At 40.6% G+C, this 18,932-nt stretch overlaps 1 pseudogene; it reads right to left on the minus strand.

Moving 5' to 3' along the window:
• Positions 1-14,553: 14,553 nt before the first annotated feature.
• On the minus strand, positions 14,554-15,085 carry LOC133105371 (large ribosomal subunit protein uL5-like; annotated as a pseudogene).
• Between the last annotated feature and the right edge of the window lie 3,847 nt (positions 15,086-18,932).

Genomic DNA, 18,932 nt, shown 5'->3' on the forward strand with positions numbered 1-18,932 from the left:
GGGCAGAGGATGAACTGGCACACACCTGGCACAGGATGAAGAGAAGTTGGAGGAGATCTAGAGCGAGCTGGACCAGCTGCTGGCTTGGAGGATGCCAAGTTCTGGGGAAACAAAGCAATGAAATCTGCCAGCACAGTGGTTCTCAAATTCTGGTATGCATCCGAATCACTGGGGGGCGCTTTTTTAAAAATGCTGGGTCTAGAAGCCTCCCAGCCTAGGCTTCCTGCTCAGAACCTTCCAGGTAAGGTCAGGACATCTCCTATTATGTTCTCAGATGATTCTAACACATAACTATAGCCAAGACCTTTGTGTTGGTATGTACTTGTGGAACATTCACGCATGGTCTCCTTGTTCCCCAGTTGCCCACTGTAATTATTTTATTTTCCAAACAAATGGCACTCCCTAAAGCATAACTCCATGGATGATGAGATATATGAAGCCCCAAAGTTTTGGAACTCTGAGTTTCCCCAATTCAGTCCTCATGAATTTTGCTTCAATTAGTAAAATGGAAAAAAAAATTAAATAAAAACAGTCCCCACTAGTAAAGGTATTCTTTTATCCTGCTTATGATATTAAAGTTTTAAATGGCCATTAAACTCCTTACCTGGGCTGACTGGCTTATCCCCAGAAAGACTCCCTGAGAGAATAAGAGATGTCTGCTATAGATGTGCAGATAGACATGTGATTTAAGAGGAACAGTCAGGACATCTATTCTGTATGTGCTCAATTGCTAGATGCAAGAACCTTGATGTCATGATATTGTATCCTATCAAAGCCTGTAAAGATGAGACCTCAGGGCTTCCCTGTTGCCGCAGTGGTTAAGAATCTGCCTGCCAATGCAAGGGACATGTGTTCGAGCCCTGGTCCGGGAAGATCCCACATGCCGCAGAGCAACTAAGCCCGTGAGCCACAACTACTGAGCCTGCGCTCTAGAGCCTGCAAGCCACAACTACTGAGCCCACGTGCCACAACTACTGAAGCCTGCATGCCTAGAGCCCGTGCTCTGCAGCACGAGAAGCCATGAAATTGAGAAGCCCACGCATCGCAACAAAGAATAGCCCCCGCTCACCACAACTAGAGAAAGCCCGCGCACAGTAACGAAGACCCAACACAGCCAAAAATAAATTAATTAATTAATTTTTAAAAAAGATGAGACCTCATCCCTGGAGGCAAAAGGCCCAGTCTCTCCTGAAAGGTAGAATCATTTCTGACACCGGTAGGCTGATGAAAAAGTCAGTCTTTTTATGCAAAGATATCATTACTCCCAAAGTCAGTGGGCTTGTTGCATTCAAGTGTTTTTTTCAACAGTGGTAATAAATTTGTGATTATTCATCATCAACTCCTCTGCTGACTACTGTTGGCTTTTTAAAGAGGCAAGGCTTTTTCGGGCTGCTTTCCCAAGGGATGAATTTTCACCTGCCCAAGACCCTGCACTGTGTCCTCGCATCTCTGGAAACCTGCCTCCATTTAATCAAAATCGACCATACTATTGAAATTTCCAAAGGTCTGACTCTCCACCGTCCAAAGGGACTGGTTGCTTGACTGATAATTCAATCCTATTTATGTGGTAGTAGATGGTAAATTAACAACAACAATAATAATGTAGAAAGTACAACACTTTCTGTGACATTAACATGAATCCTCATAGCACCCCTGTGAGGTGGGTTGAATTGTCTCCATTTCAAAGATGAGAAAACTGAAACCAAGGGACCACAGAGTTCAAAAGCAGAAAATCAGGATTAGAACCCAAGACCACCTGCTCCCAAATCCACTCTCGTCTGAGTGCGATGTTTATCCCTTACTGCGAACTCCCCCCATCAAAACCACCATATGCTTTATATTAGATATCTCTGGAAAATACAATCTTAAGTCATATTTTCCCAAATTTGGCTAATGATAAGAATCTATCTGTAGATTCTCTTAATAATACAGGGTCTGTAATCCCAGCCCAGACCACTGAATTTGACTCTTTAGCACAGAGGCTAGGGAAGGTACATTTTTCATGGGGCATCCCCATGTGTGAACGACCATAATAACCCAGGAAACTCCTGATTAGTGGAATTTCTACCAGCTGGAGAGTTGTGTGAGGTAAATTATTGGGGAGAAGTGGGGGATTTCTTAAGTAACTGAAAAATCTCACCTGATACAATCCTCCAGGGAACACTCTGGAAGGAAGGGGGAAAATGAGAGCACAAGGGTGCAGGTTTCCCACCTTGGGGCTTGATCTCAGCTAAAGTTCCTCAAATGACTAAATAATGATGTTTTCTTTGAATAAGCATAGTAGAGTCATACTACTTGAGTTTGCATTCTGGCTCCACAACTTCTGAACTTTGTGAGTTTAAACTGATTACCTAACCTCTCTGTGCCACAGCTTTCTCATCTATAAAATGGGGGATGGTAATCATAACTACCACCTAAGGATATTGTCAGAATTAAATAATATAATATTCGGGGACTTCCCTGGTGGCACAGTGGTTAAGAATCCGCCTGCCAATGCAGGGGACACGGGTTCGAGCCCTGGTCTGGGAAGATCCCACATGCCACGGAGCAACTAAGTCCGTGCACCACAACTACTGAGCCTGCACTCTAGAGCCCACGAGCCACAACTACTGAAGCCTGCGTGCCACAACTACTGAAGCCTGCGTGCCTAGAGCCCGTGGTCCGCAACAAGAGAAGCCACCACAGTGAGAAGCCCTCGCACCACAACGAAGAGTAGCCCCTGCTCACCGCAACTGGAGAAAGCCTGTGCGCAGCAATGAAGAACCAACGCAGCCAAAATAAATAAATAAATAAATAAAGTTATAAAATAAATAAATAATATAATATAATATTAAAATAGTGTCCAGTACATAGTAAGTATTCAACAAATATTATTAGTTATTATGGTGTTAGATAACAATAATAATGATGATAATAATAATAAGAAAGCTCAAGTTTACATAATGCTTATGGCACAAAAAACTTTGACCTGTCCATTTGCTTTTTTAACCTACCGAATATGAGCTTCTAGAATATGTCAGGCATCACATCAAGTGCTTTATACATAATTAAATTTTTTTTTTTATTTTGGAGTCATTTAGACTCAGAGAAAGCTGGAAAAATAGTGCAGAGAGGTCCGTGTACCCTTCCCCCAACTTCCTCCAATGATAACATCTTACACACCCATACCTACAATTATTTTTTAAGATGAAACTTTCCAGAGGAAGAAACTGAAGCTAAGTCAAGCAACTTGCCCAAGGACAGACAAACTCAAGGTCTTCAACTAAAGAAAAAACTTACCCTTAACTTTTTTGGCGGGTGGGGGAGTCGGGGACAGAGAAGGGACGGACAATCAGAAAACAGGGGGCTTCTGGGCTTCCCTGGTGGCGCAGTGGTTGAGAATCTGCCTGCTAATGCAGGGAACACGGGTTCGAGCCCTGGTCTGGGAAGATCCCACATGCCGCAGAGCAACTAGGCCCGTGAGCCACAACTACTGAGCCTGTGCGTCTGGAGCCTGTGCTCCGCGACAAGAGAGGCCGCGATAGTGAAGAGGCCCGCGCTCGGCGATGAAGAGTGGCCCCCGCTCGCCGCAACTAGAGAAAGCCCTCGCACAGAAACGAAGACCCAACACAGCCAAAAATAAATATAAAAATAAATAAATAAATAAAAAAGATTACTATTTAAAAAAAAAAAGAAAATAGGGGCTTCTCTTTTTGAGGAGGACTGAGTACTCTCACAGAATGCTTCACTTTTCAGAAATGGCTACATATTTTATCCCATTTAGTTCCTGAAAACAGCTCTAGGAGGTAGCAGGGCAGAGAATGTCTTATTCCAACTTCACGTATGAGGAAAGTGATGTTTAAGCAATTTGTCTGAAGTTAGAGGGCAAATTCAGGTAAAGTTGCCTTAAGAAATGTCCAGAAGAATGGTTGTGTAAACAGGTACTGAGTTTGCCTTTTCATTCTGTATCCTCAATGTCCCTGGGAAATAAACAAACTAGGGAGCTGTCATCTTCAAATGAACTGTTTGTAGGGACAGCAGAACTGCTGGTGTGCTGAATATGAGGAAACCCTTCCCCGTTTCCTTCTAAACTCCTCTGAAATGATAGGAACCTTATAATGAGACAATAGACACGTGAACTCAGGCTTTCAGCCTGGAAGGCATAGCACAGGGACCCCAAAAAAGAGAAATTATGCCGGCCTTTTTATTGCCCAAATACCTCCAAAGAAGCCTTTATGCTGGAAGGCGTAAAAGTGAATTTGGCTCCCTCTTTAAAACCCATGGACCAAACTGGATTTACTGTTTGAGTGCAGAAAACTTTATCAAGATTATGGAAACAGAAAAGAATTCGACATTAACACATACTGTACATTTCAGTACAGGTGGCAGGACAATTAGAAATCTAGTTAAGCTATAGAAAATCTCCATAAATCTGGGAGGGATTTAGATCTTGGTGTGCTTTGGTGTAACCCATCATCAGATGCATGTTGTACTCGGTCTCAGTGCATCCAGACTCCCCAGGTGTGGGGGAGATGATGTAAAGGGGAAGAATAAAGAAGTGATTTTTCTCTGATCCACCTTTTGTGTGGAGCAAACGATTAGGTGGCACTGGTGTCTGCAAGGGGAACTGAGTGAGTCCCTGAGAGCTGTCTCTTGTCACTGTTTCACAAGTTTCATATTTTCCTTTTTAAAGTAACTAAGATAATCGAGGTAACTGCTTATATGCAGATGTTGATTTTAGAGTTTGAAATAGTTGATGCGCCTCTGTACGTTTACCTTGGATTCTTACACTTTGGATTCTTACAAAAGCCTTGGATGGTTTTGTCTTGTGTGTAAATGCTATTTATTTAGCCTAGATTTTAAAGATAACTTTCTGGGGAAAAAAAAATGTAACTAAGAGCATTGCCACAAAATTTAAAAAGCAGCAAAGAGAAAAGAAAAAAACAAATGCTCAAAAGCAAAGAATACCCTTGACCATGGCTGCTCTGGCCACCTCATTGTCATATTCTCCAAAATGAAGAAGAAGAAGAAGAAGAAGAAGAAGAGAAGAAGACGGAGAAGAGGAAGGACCCGGAGAAGTTGTTTTTAACTGACCAAGAATTGAGTAAACCTATTCTGCTTCAATTATGTCAAATCAAGGACTTTACTTTCCTTATGATCTTAACTAGTAGTCAGCACACTTTTTCTGTAAAGTGTCAGAGAGTAAACATTTTAGGCTTGGAGGGTCACATGGTCTGTTCACTACTCAGCACTGCAGTGCTGGCATAATATGCAAACGAATGGGAGAAGCTATGTTCCAATAAAACTTCATTTATGCCAAAATTTGAATTTCGTATAATTTTCATGTGTCATAAAAGATTATTCTTCTGATTTTTTCCAACATTTAAAAATGGAAAAACCATTCTTAGTTCTGCACAAAAACAGGCCTTATGTGGGATTTGGTTCAAGGGCTGTAGGTTGCTACCACCTGATCTAGGCCTATTCTGCCTCTTAAATCTCTTCAGGAGAGATCCTATTAGACTGAGGTAGATGGGGGCTCCCCAGGTCTGTGGGAGGGGTCTGTGTCCCAAATCCTTTCTTCCAGATATTCTGAGCTCCTGTGCCATCGTGCTCTGACAATCAGATCCCCTTTCCAGTGTCACTTGAACTCTTTGGCTAGGATTCTCTCTTGCTCAATGATTACTGTTCCCAAGAATAGATAAAACATAACAGAACACACATTTAAGGGTAGCTTAAAAGGCAGCTTTAAAATCTGGACCTCAGAATGGTTTCCCAACACCAGGTCTCTCAAAGGGTCTCTAGTTGCTCTACACTGGGTATTGCCAACTGCATCTTACACAGGGTGACGATGTTGGCCCTGAAAATGGGCTTGGAGAGGTTAGGCTGAGAGAAGTCTTTTCTCCTGACCAAGAGAATTGAGGAAAGAAAGCCCCCTGCCCTCTTTATCAGGGATTTCATGTGGTTGGAATGAAATACTGCTTTAGGGCACTTTGGGAATAGATATTTATCTGCTCGGGCAGTCCTCCAAATGAGATGCCAGAAAACACACCTTGAATGTCAGAGAATGGAGTTCCCTACAGGGAGAGCTTTGCAGATCTTATGAAATTCCAACCAAGCCCTGGAGATTCAGTCCTGCGACTTAGAGCAGAAATAGTCCCAATCTTGGGGGGTCTGAGCTAGTAGCAGCCTTCACTGTACCCCTAAGGCCAAACTAGAAAAAGAAGAGAGGATTTTGCTTTGTCTGGGGGGTGAGACCACCAATGACAAGGAGGTTCTGGATAGGGAGTGAGTGAAAGGGGCTTCCAAGAGATTGTGGGTCTGGAGAGGGGACAAATACAGAGGCAAGGCCTAGAAAACATTAGTGATAGGGCTTCCTCCTAGCCAGAGAGGGCACAGGTTTACTGGGAGTTGCTTCTAGAGTACCAAATTCCTGTGCCTTAGGGTGGAGCTCAAGGCCACATTCTCTCTCTATCTGCAGACTAGAACACTTGTACCTCTGGTGTAGATGGAAAGAGGGCAGGAGCAAGGAGAAGGAAGGTCAAGGTAAGCCCCACGTATTAGGGTGAACTGAAGTATCGTCCCGGGTGGGACTGGGCCTTACAATGAAACAGTTACCTTCAGGCTCTGATGTTGATCTGATCATCCCTGTGCCCTTCTCTGCCCGGTTCTGCCAGAAGTTAGGGGATTTTGTTTAGTTGGTCAATTTGGTGTTGTCTAGTTGTTGCAGTCATAGAAATGTTTAAAGCCTCAAAGGGAAGCCAAACTGTGCAGTCCTTTTTCCATGCAAAAGCCTGGCAGGTAACTGGGGCTGGGAGTTCATTATTCTGACAAGAACCAATTACCAACAGTTAGCAGAGGGCAGGCAGAAACCCAGAGGGAAAAGGGTCCCCTCTCCCTTGAAGACTGAGAAATTGAATTCAGGAGCAGAGGAAGAATTTAGCCTAGTAAGGGTTCCTAACAAGTTGTCAGGAAGCAAAGATGAGACCCCATGAGATAGTAAATAAATATTATGCTGTTCATTTTGCAGAAAATGAAACAGACCTAGAGGTTAAGCAACAGGATTGAATAAGCAAAGGGAGAGAAAAAAAAGAAGAAATTACAGTCCTTAGAGTAAAATGTAACAATGAAACAGAGCAAAACAGCAAAGAAGAAGAAAAATCATTTAATGAGATGACAAAAGTTAGATCAAACCTGTGTGACAATAAACGTGGGTGTGATAAGTTCATCCATGAAAGAACAAGATTTCCGGAATGCCTCAAATACAAAATCCCACAATATGTTGTGTGAAAGAAACACAGCTAAAAGAAACTGAATTTTAAAAGTTACAGTTTAGAAGGCAAGTAAACAGACACCATGAAAATTCTATTAAGAAAAGAGCAAGGTTATAGATGAATATCTGACGATATTTGTGCAAATCTTAGAGTGGCTTGAAATAATTTGCCAGAAGTAGAATTTCTGGGCCAAAAATAAGTGTATTTTAAATTTTCTATGACATACTGCCTTCAGAATTGCTAAGTAGTAGAAGTAATTTATATTGGCACCAATAATGCATAAGAATACACCATTGCTAACCTTGGAAATTATCAATCTTCTTCAATTTGTTAATTAATATGAGTAAAAAGAAAAAGCATTTGTTTTCATTTGAATTTCCCTGTCTAAAAATGAGACTCAGAATCTTTATGTATATATTGGCATCTGTTATTTCTTCTGTGACTAACCTGTTCTATATTTGTCTAGTTTTTATGGATTTGTAGCTGAAATATATGGAAAGTAATTATTTACCTTTCATATGCAAATATTTCCAAGATTATAAAATATCCTCATTTTTTAATAATAATTTTATACCTTTGTTTGTTTTCAGATTTATCTCTTTAACCTTCTGAAATTTATTTTTGTATATGGCATACATAAGAGTTTAAATTTATGTTTTCTTTACAGATTCCAAGTGCCCTAACTCTTTGTTTTGAGTGTTTTTTCCTTTTTCCACTGATTTGAAATGCCACCTCGAGGATATTCTAAATGTACGTAGGTTCCTTAATGGAATCTCCAGACTGTCTCCTTGATCCATTGTATTTTCCTACACTAATACATGCTGTTTTATTTTTATTTTTTGGCTGAACTGCATGGCAAGTGGGATCTTAGTTCCCCGACCAGGGATCAAACCCATGCCCCCTGAAGTGGAAGCATGGAGTCTTAACCACTGGACCGCCAGAGAAGTCCCAATACATGCTGTTTTAAAGTTTGTAAATGCTGTATCTTTTTTGTTTTAATTTATTTATTTATTTTTGGCTATGTTGGGTCTTTGTTGATGTGCGTGGGCTTTCTCTAGCTGCGGCGAGCGGGGGCTACTGTTCGTTGCAGTGCACGGGCTTCTCATTGCCGTGGCTTCTCTTGTTGCGGAGCACGGGCTCCAGGCAGGAGGGCTTCAGTAGTTGCAGCACGTGGGCTCAGTAGTTGTGGCTCGTGGGTTCTAGAGCACAGGTTCAGCAGTTGTGGCACATGGGCTTAGTTCCTCCTCAGCATGTGGGACCTTCCCAGACTAGGGCTCGAATCTGTGTCCCCTGCATTGGCAGGCAGATTCTTTTTTTTTTAAATTTTCTTTCTTTATTTATTTGGCCGCGCTGCACGGCATGTGGGATCTTAGTTCTCTGACCAGGGATCGAACCCGCACCCCCTGCAGTAGAAGCTCGGAGCCTTAACCACTGCACCACCAAGGAGGTCCCTGTAAGTGCTATATCTTAATAGATAGTAAGGGAAAGAGGATATATATATATATATATACATATTTTTCCTTTTTCCAAAATTATCTCATATATTATTACCTACTACAGATAAGCACTGGAATTCTTTAGTTACATTAAAAAATTCTTTAGGGACATCAATTAGTACTACATTAAACATTGTTTGGGGGACAGTGACATCTTTACATATTGAGTTTTCCTATTCAAGAGCATGGTTTTTTGTTTTCTTTTTTACTGACATTCGGTAAGATTTTATGGATTGTTATAAAAATATTTATATATAACATGGAGCTTGACTTTTCCTTGTTAAATTTATAGCTAGTAATTTTATAGATTTTATTAGTATTGAAAATGGGATATTTTTAAATTTATATTTTCTATTGATTATTGATTCTATAAAGGAAAGCCATGGATTTTTGTATCTGATCATGATCATATTACTGAACTATCTCATTAGTTTTAATACTTCTTTAGATGATTCTCTTGTATTTTTTAGAGGATAATATTGCCCACCTGCAAAATGGCAAATCTCTCTCTTTCTTCAATATTTATACCTCTTGCTTATTATTCTTACTGACTAGTTAACTCCAGTTCAATGTTGAAAAGTATAGGTAATAGTGTAAAATTTTGCCTTGTTCCTGTCTTTAATGGGAATGCTTTATCAAAAAATTAATGAATTTATTTAGTATTTATTTTTGGCTGTGTTGGGTCCTCATTGCTGTGCACGGGCTTTCTTTAGTTGCGGCGAGCTACTCTTCATTGTGGTGTGCGGGCTTCTCATTGCCGTGGCTTCTCTTGTTGTGGAGCATGGGCTCTAGCGCGTGGGCTTCAGTAGCTGTGGCTTGCGGGCTCTAGAGCACAGGCTCAGTAGTTGTGGCGCACGGACTTAGTTGCTCCGCGGCATGTGGAGTCTTCCCAGACCAGGGCTCGAACCCGTGTCCCCTGCATTGGCAGGCAGATTCTCAACCATTGAGCCACCAGGGAAGCCCAATGGGAATGCTTTTAAAGCATTGTTGTTGGTTCCTTGTAAAAACATTTTCTTAAATTAAGGAATTTTTTTTCCTATTCCTAGCTCAGTAATAAATAGTTTTGTTGATACTTATTGTTTTATTTAGTTTTAATAAGAAATAAGTGATACATTTTAACAAATGTTTTTCAGCATATGCTTTGTTTTCTTGCTTTTTAAATATATTCAATTACATTAACAGATTTTCTTTTTTTTTTTTTCGTTTGCAGCAGGCGGGCTCCTTAGTTGTGGCATGCATGTGGGATCTAGTTTCCTGACCAGGGATCGAACCCGGGCCCCCTGCATTGGGAGCTCAGAGTCTTATGCACTGAGCCACCAGGGAAGTCTCACATTAAGAGATTTTTCTAATGATGAATGATCCTTGAATAACTAGAATAAGCCCTATTTTTCCATGATATATGATCTTTTCACACCTTACTGAATTCAACCTGATAATAGTTTAAGACTTTATTGAGAACTGTGAAAGTTCTGAGATTTTTTTTCCTTGCTTGCAAGCTAACAAGTTAACCCAATATAGTATCATATAAGCTTACAGAATACACGAGACTCTTGGGTCAAAGACAAAGGATTTTATTACACACAACACAGCAAGCAGCATTAGCATCAAGTTTCCATTGGTTTCCCTTGCTCCATAAATCCCACAGGGGCAACACAGGTAGTTGCTATACACCCAGCAGGCTTGCATCACAGTTCAGAACTCCAAGGTTAGGAAGCTGAATCTTTTATAAAGAGAAGTAAGCAAAGGCACAGGAGGGAGACATCATTTTTATCATACAGTAAGCAATCTTCTCTCTATTCCAGGTGGAGGTTCTATCACTGTCTTCCAAGGTTGTTGACTATACAAACATCCTTGAAATTATAGCCTGGAATAAAAGGGCAGTTAGTACCTCTGTTTGCAAGATGTGTGGAAACACAAGAGTCCCACAGAGTCTGTCTCTTGACAGACTTTTGTGTATATTGGCACTCATTTGTAAGTGAAATTTGTCTATACTTTTCTTTGGAGAGCTAACCAGTTTAAGAGTTATTGGGATTTTGTAAGTAGCAACTGACACTGCAGCAATACAAAGGATCATGAGAGATTACTACAAGCAACTCTATGCCAATTAAATGGACAACCTGGAAGAAATGGACAAATTCTTAGAAAAGCACAACCTTCCGAGACTGAACCAGGAAGAAATAGAAAATATAAACAGACCAATCACAAGCACTGAAATTGAGACTGTGATTAAAAATCTTCCAACAAACAAAAACCCAGGACCAGATGGCTTCACAGGCGAATTCTATCAAACATTTAGAGAAGAGCTAACACCTATCCTTCTCAAACTCTTCCAAAATATAGCAGAGGGAGGAACACTCTCAAACTCATTCTACGAGGCCACCATCACCCTGATACCAAAACCAGACAACGATGTCACAAAAAAAGAAAACTACAGGCCAATATCACTGATGAACATAGATGCAAAAATCCTCAACAAAATAATAGCAAACAGAATCCAACAGCACATTAAAAGGATCATACACCATGATCAAGTGGGGTTTATCCCAGGAATGCAAGGATTCTTCAATATATGCAAATCAATCAATGTGATACACCATATTAACAAATTGAAGGAGAAAAACCATATGATCATCTCAATAGATGCAGAAAAAGCTTTTGACAAAATCAACACCTATTTATGATAAAAACCCTCCAGAAAGTAGGCATAGAGGGAACTGACCTCAACATAATAAAGGACATATATGACAAACCCATAACCAACATCGTTCTCAATGGTGAAAAACTGAAACCATTTCCTCTAAGATCAGGAACAAGACAAGGTTGTCCACTCTCACCACTATTATTCAACATAGTTTTGGACGTTTTAGCCACAGCAATCAGAGAAGAAAAAGAAATAAAAGGAATCCAAATCAGAAAAGAAGAAGTAAAGCTGTCACTGTTTTCAGATGACATGATAGTATACATAGAGAATCCTAAAGATGCTACCAGAAAACTACTAGAGCTAATCAATGAATTTGGTAAAGTAGCAGGATACAAAATTAATGCACATAAATCTCTTGCATTCCTATACACTAATGATGAAAAATCTGAAAGAGAAATTAAAGAAACTCTCCCACTTACCACTGCAACAAAAAGAATAAAATACCTAGGAATAAACCTACCTAAGGAGACAAAGGACCTGTATGCAGAAAACTATAAGACACTGATGAAAGAAATTCAAGATGATACAAACAGATGGAGAGATATACCATGTTCTTGGATTGGAAGAATCAACATTGAGAAAATGACGATACTACCCAAAGTAATATACAGATTCAATGCAATCCCTATCAAACTACCACTGGCATTTTTCACAGAACTAGAACAAAAAATTTCACAATTTGTGTAGAAACACAAAAGACCCCGAATGACAAAAGCAATCTTGAGAAAGAAAAAAGGAGCTGGAGGAATCAGGCTCCCAGACTTCAGACTATACTACAAAGCCACAGTAGTCAAGACAGTATGGTACTGGCACAAAAACAGAAATATAGATCAAGGGAACAGGATAGAAAGCCCAGAGATAAACCCACGCACCTATGGTCACCTTATTTTTGATAAAGGAGGCAAGACTATACAATGGAGAAAAGACAGCCTCTTCAATAAGTGGTGCTGGGAAGGCTGGACAGCTACATGAAAAAGAGTGAACTTAGAACACTCCCTAACACCATACACAAAAATAAACTCAAAATGGATTACAGACCTAAATGTAAGGCCAGACACTATAAAACTATTAGAGGAAAACATAGGCAGAACACTCTATGACATAAATCACAGCCAGATTCTTTTTGACCCACCTCCTACAGAAATGGAAATAAAAACAAAAATAAACAAAGGGGACCTAATGAAACTTAAAAGCTTTTGCACAGCAAGGGATAACCTAAGCAAGATGAAAAGACAACCCTCAGAATGGGAGAAAATATTTGCAAATGAAGCAACTGACAAAGGATTAATCTCCAAAATTTACAAGCAGCTCATGCAGCTCAATATCAAAAAACAAACAACCCAATCCCAAAATGGGTAGAAGACCTAAATAGACATTTCTCCAAAGAAGATATACAGATTGCCAACAAACACATGAAAGGATGCTCAACATCACTAATCATTAGAGAAATGCAAATCAAAACTACCATGAGGTATCACCTCACACCAGTCAGAATGGCCATCATTAAAAATTCTACAAACAGGGCTTCCCTGGTGGCACAGTGGTTAAGAATCCACCGCCAATGCAGGGGATACGGGTTCAAGCCCTGGTCTGGGAAGATCCCACATGCCGCAGAGCAACTAAGCCGAGCTCCACAACTACTGAGCCTGCGCTCTAGAGCCCACGAGCCACAACTACTGAGCCCGCGTGCCACAACCACTGAAGCCCACACACCTAGAGCTCATGCTCTGCAACAAGAGAAGCCAGCACAAGGAGAAGCCCGTGCACTGCAACGAAGAGTAGCCCCCGCTCGCCACAACTAGAGAAAGCCCGTGTGCAGCAGTGAAGACCCAATACAGCCAAAGATTAATTAATTAATTAATTAATTAATTAATTAATTATTTAAAACCTACAAACAATAAATGCTGGAGAGGGTGTGGAGAAAAGGGAACCTTCTTGCACTGTTGGTGGGAATGTAAATTGATACAGCCACTATGGAGAACAGTATGGAGGTTCCTTAAAAAACTAAAAATAGAACTACCATGTGACCTAGCAATCCCACTACTGGGCATATACCCTGAGAAAACCATAATTCAAAAAGAGTCAAGGACCACAATGTTCATTGCAGCTCTATTTACAATAGCCAGGACATGGAAGCAAGCTAAGTGTCCATCGACAGATGAATGGATAAAGAAGATGTGGCACATATATACAATGGAATATTACTCAGCCATAAAAAGAAACGAAATTGAATTACTTGTAGTGAGGTGGATGAACCTAGAGACTGTCATACAGAGTGAAGTAAGTCAGAAAGAGAAAAATAAATACTGTATGCTAGCACATATATATGGAATCTAAAAAAAAAAAAAGGGTTCTGAAGAACCTAGGGGCAGGACAGGAATAAAGACGCAGACGTAGAGAATGGACTTGAGGACACAGGGAGGGGGAAGGGTAAGCTGGGACGATGTGAGAGAGTGGCATGGACATATACACACTACCAAATGTAAAATAGATAGCTAGTGGGAAGCAGCCGCATAGCACAGGGAGATCAGCTCGGTGCTTTGTGACCACTTAGAGGGGTGGGATAGGGAGGGTGGGAGGGAAGGAGATGCAAGAGGGAAGAGATATGGGGACATATGTATGTGTATAACTGATTCACTTTGTTATAAAGCAGAAACTAACACACTATTGTAAAGCAATTATACTCCAATAAACATGTTAAAAAAAAAAAAGTATTGGGATTTTGCTGGCTTCGTAGAACAAATTAATAAATTTTCATACTTGTCCATGTTTAAAAGTAGCATTGGGGTAATACGGTCTTTGAAACATTGGTAGAGCTTACTCATAAATCTGTCTTGGCCTAGTGTCTTTTTTAGTTGTAGATTTTTTACTACTATTCAAATTTCTTCTGTAGTTATTAATCTGTTCAGAGCTTCTACATCTTATGTGTCAGTTTTATTAGTTGATATACAGTATCCTTAGAAATGTTTCCGTTTCATCTAGATTTAATTATTTACTGTTATATAGCATTCAATATACAGACATTTACTAATTTGTGAGGTTTTTGTTTTTGTTTTTTACATTTCGCTGAAAACTTTTTATTGACTTTTTGTATAGAAACGAGAACTTATTTGCCAGGAAGGATGATCCCATCATACTTCTGCTGGAATCAGTGCATGGCCTCCTGTTTGCTGATTCTGTGTTTTGCCCTAATGCAGCCTGTCCTGTGCTTCTCATCTGCAATGCTGAAAACTGGCCTACCCAGAACCATGTAGAAGTCCAGCTCGTAGATACCAATTCTTGGGTCATATGTGATCCCCAATCGATGTGTTCTTGGATCCCAAAACCAGTTTCTAATATCTGAGAAGTTATTTTTTCTTAACACATGTTCTCCACACCTTTAGACATTTTTCCAGGATTTCTTCTGCCTTGGCCCCATGGACTGTGCAGTGAACAAGCTTTTCATTTCTCCTGATGCTGAAGGATCTGACAGTGTATCTGGCTTTGTAGAACACAGGGGTCTGGCCTGTGAGCTGCACCAGCACCTTGGCTGCTGGGGTCAGTCTGTCTCGACTTTCCCCCACACAGATGTTGAGGCAGAGCTTGCAGATGCAAAGTTCCCTTATGGGGTTCTCCTTTTCACCTTGATCCTATGCCATGATGTTAGAGTTGCTCAGAAGCAACCCTTCATCAAGTGGCAATGAAAGACAGAATGAGAGAAGTGGGCCTTGTGAAGTGGGCTTCTCATGAAGACACAAGAAGCTACGCAGGTGGGAGTACATATTTTGTGAGTGTGAACAACTTGGCCCCAAGGAAAGTTGATTGAGAAGAAAAAAACAAACAACCTAGCCCTGATTTACAGATGGACATGCACAATACTGCAGCATCAACCAGAGGTGTCTGACTTCAGCCTTACATCTCCATGCCTTGAAAGACAGTAGAGATAGGAAATTCTCCCAGAAGACAAAACTTCAAGAAATACATCTCACCGTCCACTTTGCCTCAAGAAGACCTTCTGGTCTAAGGTGAAGACCGTATTGATTCCTGAGCATGATGTTTATTAAACACTCAATATGTCTCAGACACGTATCTGTCACTAAGTACACTGGATAAACAAGTCAGACGACATCTTCATTCACGGAGTTTATATTCTCTCGAGAAGACCAGCAATGCCAAGCTTGTTTGACCACAGCCATCAAGCACCAAATTCACCATTAGCTTTGGAAACCCTGAATCTTTAATAATAGAATGATACCTCCAGGGCACGTGGTTTCTAGCTGGTTACATGCTATCTCTTCCATCATGGAGGAAGGATAAATCTGTCTTTGCTTAAATAGACCTTTTCTAGAAATGGATTTGTGTTCTTGCCTATCATGCCTCTACTGGGAACACCATCCAAGCACCTTACTGAATATCATTCACTATGACGGTAAACCATACACTATTACCTCCTACAAAGAAACTCACTTCATAATAAAGTAAACAAATGAGATGACACCCAAAGGAGTCATTGGTCTCCATGTACTCCATCATCCAGAAAGAGCCGCTCTTGAATGGCTATTAAAAAGTCAGCCATTTGACTGACTCTTGAACGGCTATTCAAACAGCCGTTTGCTGTGAACAAGCAAAGTAAGGGTCCTCTTTCTCCCAAGCAGAAGTACATTGGCCAGAGAATGAAGAGGTAGAGCTTGGGAGTCACACCTCTCATACGACACCCAATGAAAGACGCAACAATTTTTTCCTTCCTATTCCCAAAAGATCTGGGCTCTGCTGATTTAGAAGGAAGGGTCGCTCATGTCATAGGAACACAATAATGATTGTGATGGAACTGGGAGCTGAAACAGTCACTTGTTCATTTTGAGATCTCAGGGAAGGAAGAAAGGAAAGTAGGAGGGAGGAACAGAGTAAGGAGGGGTGGGAAGGGGGGAAAGGGAGGAATGGGGGAAGGATGGCACAGATGGAGGGAGCGGGGGAGGAGGAGAGGAGAAGAGGCAACCAAGAGGAAATTGCCTTGTTGCTAGTGGGTAAAATTTGATGAGAAACAGAATACCCAGTCTCAAGGTAGCTCTCTACAAAATACTTATCAATTTTCTTACTAATTCATAAGTAAAATTACTTATAAATTAACTTTGTAGTGAAGAAACCTGAAAACACTATCTATATTAGTCAGTTAAGGCTGCTATAAAAAAATACCATAGATGGGTGGCTTAAACAACAGAAATTTATTTTCTCACAGTTCTGGAAGCTGCAAGTCCAAGATCAGGGTGCCAACCTTGTCAATTTCTGGTGATACCTGTCTTTCTGGCTTGCAGCTAGCCGCCTTCTTGCTGTGCCCTCACATGGCAGAGAGAACAAGCTCTCTGGATGTCTCTTCTTATAAGGGCACTGATCCTAAGCCTCATCTAAACCTAATTATCTTCCAAAGGCCTATCTCCAAATAGCATCACACTGGGGATTAGGGCTTCAACATAAAATTTGGGGAGGGACACAATTCAGTCTATAGCATCATCTTAACTAAGTGAAAAAAAGTTATCATCACCAATAATAGGACCAATCAATACCATTTGCCTCTGAATCTGATGCACTAAGGGGAACAGAAACAAATCTGTGATATTTCTGCCAAAAAAAAAAAAAAAAAAAAATAGTAATAACCTGAATCTAAACATGAGGAAAACATAAGACAGATTCAAATTGAAAAACACTCTGAAAAATAACTGGCCAGTACTCCTCAAAAATGACAAAGTCTTGAAAAATATGGAAAAACTGAAGAACTGTTCCAAATTGATGAAAACTTAAGAGACACAACAACTAAATATGTGTGATCCTGGATTTGATCCTGGACCAGAAAGGAGACAGCTTTTGTAAAGGATGTTATTGAGACAATTAGCAAAATTTGGAAAGGGTCTGTGGATTAGCTGTAGTATTTTTTTTTAAATTATTTATTTATTTTTGGCTGCCTTGGGTCTTCGTTGCTGCGCGCGGGCTTTTCTCTAGTTGCTGCGAGCGGGGGCTACTCTTCGTTGTGGTGCACGGGCTTCTCATTGCGTTGGCTTCTCTTGTTGCGGAGCACGGGCTCTAGGCGCACAGACTTCAGTAGTTGTGGCACGCAGGCTCAGTAGTTGTGGCGCACGGGCTTAGTTGCTCCACAGCATGTGGGATCTTCCTGGACCAGGGCACGAACCCGTGTCCCCTGCATTGGCAGGCGGATTCTTAATCACTGCACCACCAGGGGAGTCCCTAGCTGTAGTATTTTATCAATGTTAATTTCCTGAGTTTTGTGGTTGTGCTCTGATTATGTAACAGAGTAGCTTTATTTTGGGAAAATATACATACTTAAAGTATTCATGGGTAATGGGATATCTGGGTGAAGAAAGAGTATATAGGAGTCTTTTGTACTGTTGTTGCAACTTTTCTGTAGGTATAAAATTATTTCAAAATAAAAAGTTAGAAACAAGCAAAAGGATGAACTGAAACCAATTAGAGAGTAGTAAGCAAGCAAGTACAAAGGTGGAATTTGACCAGAGGGCAAATATTGAAATTGGCATGGTATATTACAAAGGCACACAAATACAGCAGGCAGCAGGGTGGGGAAGCTGAATGCCGGGAGTCCCAGCGTAAACTGGGACCCTCAAAAAGGGCTAAAATGCTCACATGTTGATAGCACCCCCGCCTGATAGCAGAAGCTTATATAAATCCTCTTTCCCAGAGATTAAGATTAACCGTATATTAATTCACAATCAAGGCAAGTGACACAGAGAGACGAGTCATAATGAGTGAGAGTAAGCTGAAACAATCAATAGATTTAGACTTGAAAAGACTTCCGATATTGGAATTATCAGATCCAGAATATAAAATATGTACAACTTGTTTACAACATAAAAGATGGATTGTAAAGCTAAGCAATCCATCAGACACTATCTGAAATGCTAAGGCAGATTTGGAAAAGAAACAAATCGAACTTTTTTTTTAAAAGACTGGTTATTTTCGTTGAGTTAGTCTCAGGGTCCTTTTTTTAAAAAAATAATATTTATTTATTTATTTGGCTGCGCTGGGTCTTAGTTGTGGTACACGGGATCTTCCTTGCAGCATGCGGGCTCAGTTGCAGCATGCAGTCTCTTAGTTGCAGCATGCGGGCTCTTAGTTGCCGAGTGTGGGCTCTTAGTTTTGGCATGCAGGATCTAGTTCCCTGAGCAGGGATCGAACCCAGGCCCCCTGCATTGGGAGCGCAGAGTCTTAACCACTGGACAACCAGGGAAGTCCCCAAATCGAACTTTTTGGAATGAAAAATGTTATTGTTCAAATTTAAAGATCAATAGTGGAAAAGTTAAACAAGGCCTAGGGAGAAATGAAGAGGGAATGAGTGACCTGGGAGGTAGAGCGAATAACGTTATGGAGGATGCAACTTAGAGAGACAAGGTGATGAAACATATGATAGAGAGAGAGGTTACATATGTAGAATGAGAAATGGGATATACATTTAATCATAGTCCCAGAAACAGAAAATCC

The sequence above is a fragment of the Eubalaena glacialis genome, chromosome 14 (genome assembly GCF_028564815.1).
Source record: "Eubalaena glacialis isolate mEubGla1 chromosome 14, mEubGla1.1.hap2.+ XY, whole genome shotgun sequence".
NCBI lineage: Eukaryota > Metazoa > Chordata > Mammalia > Artiodactyla > Balaenidae > Eubalaena > Eubalaena glacialis.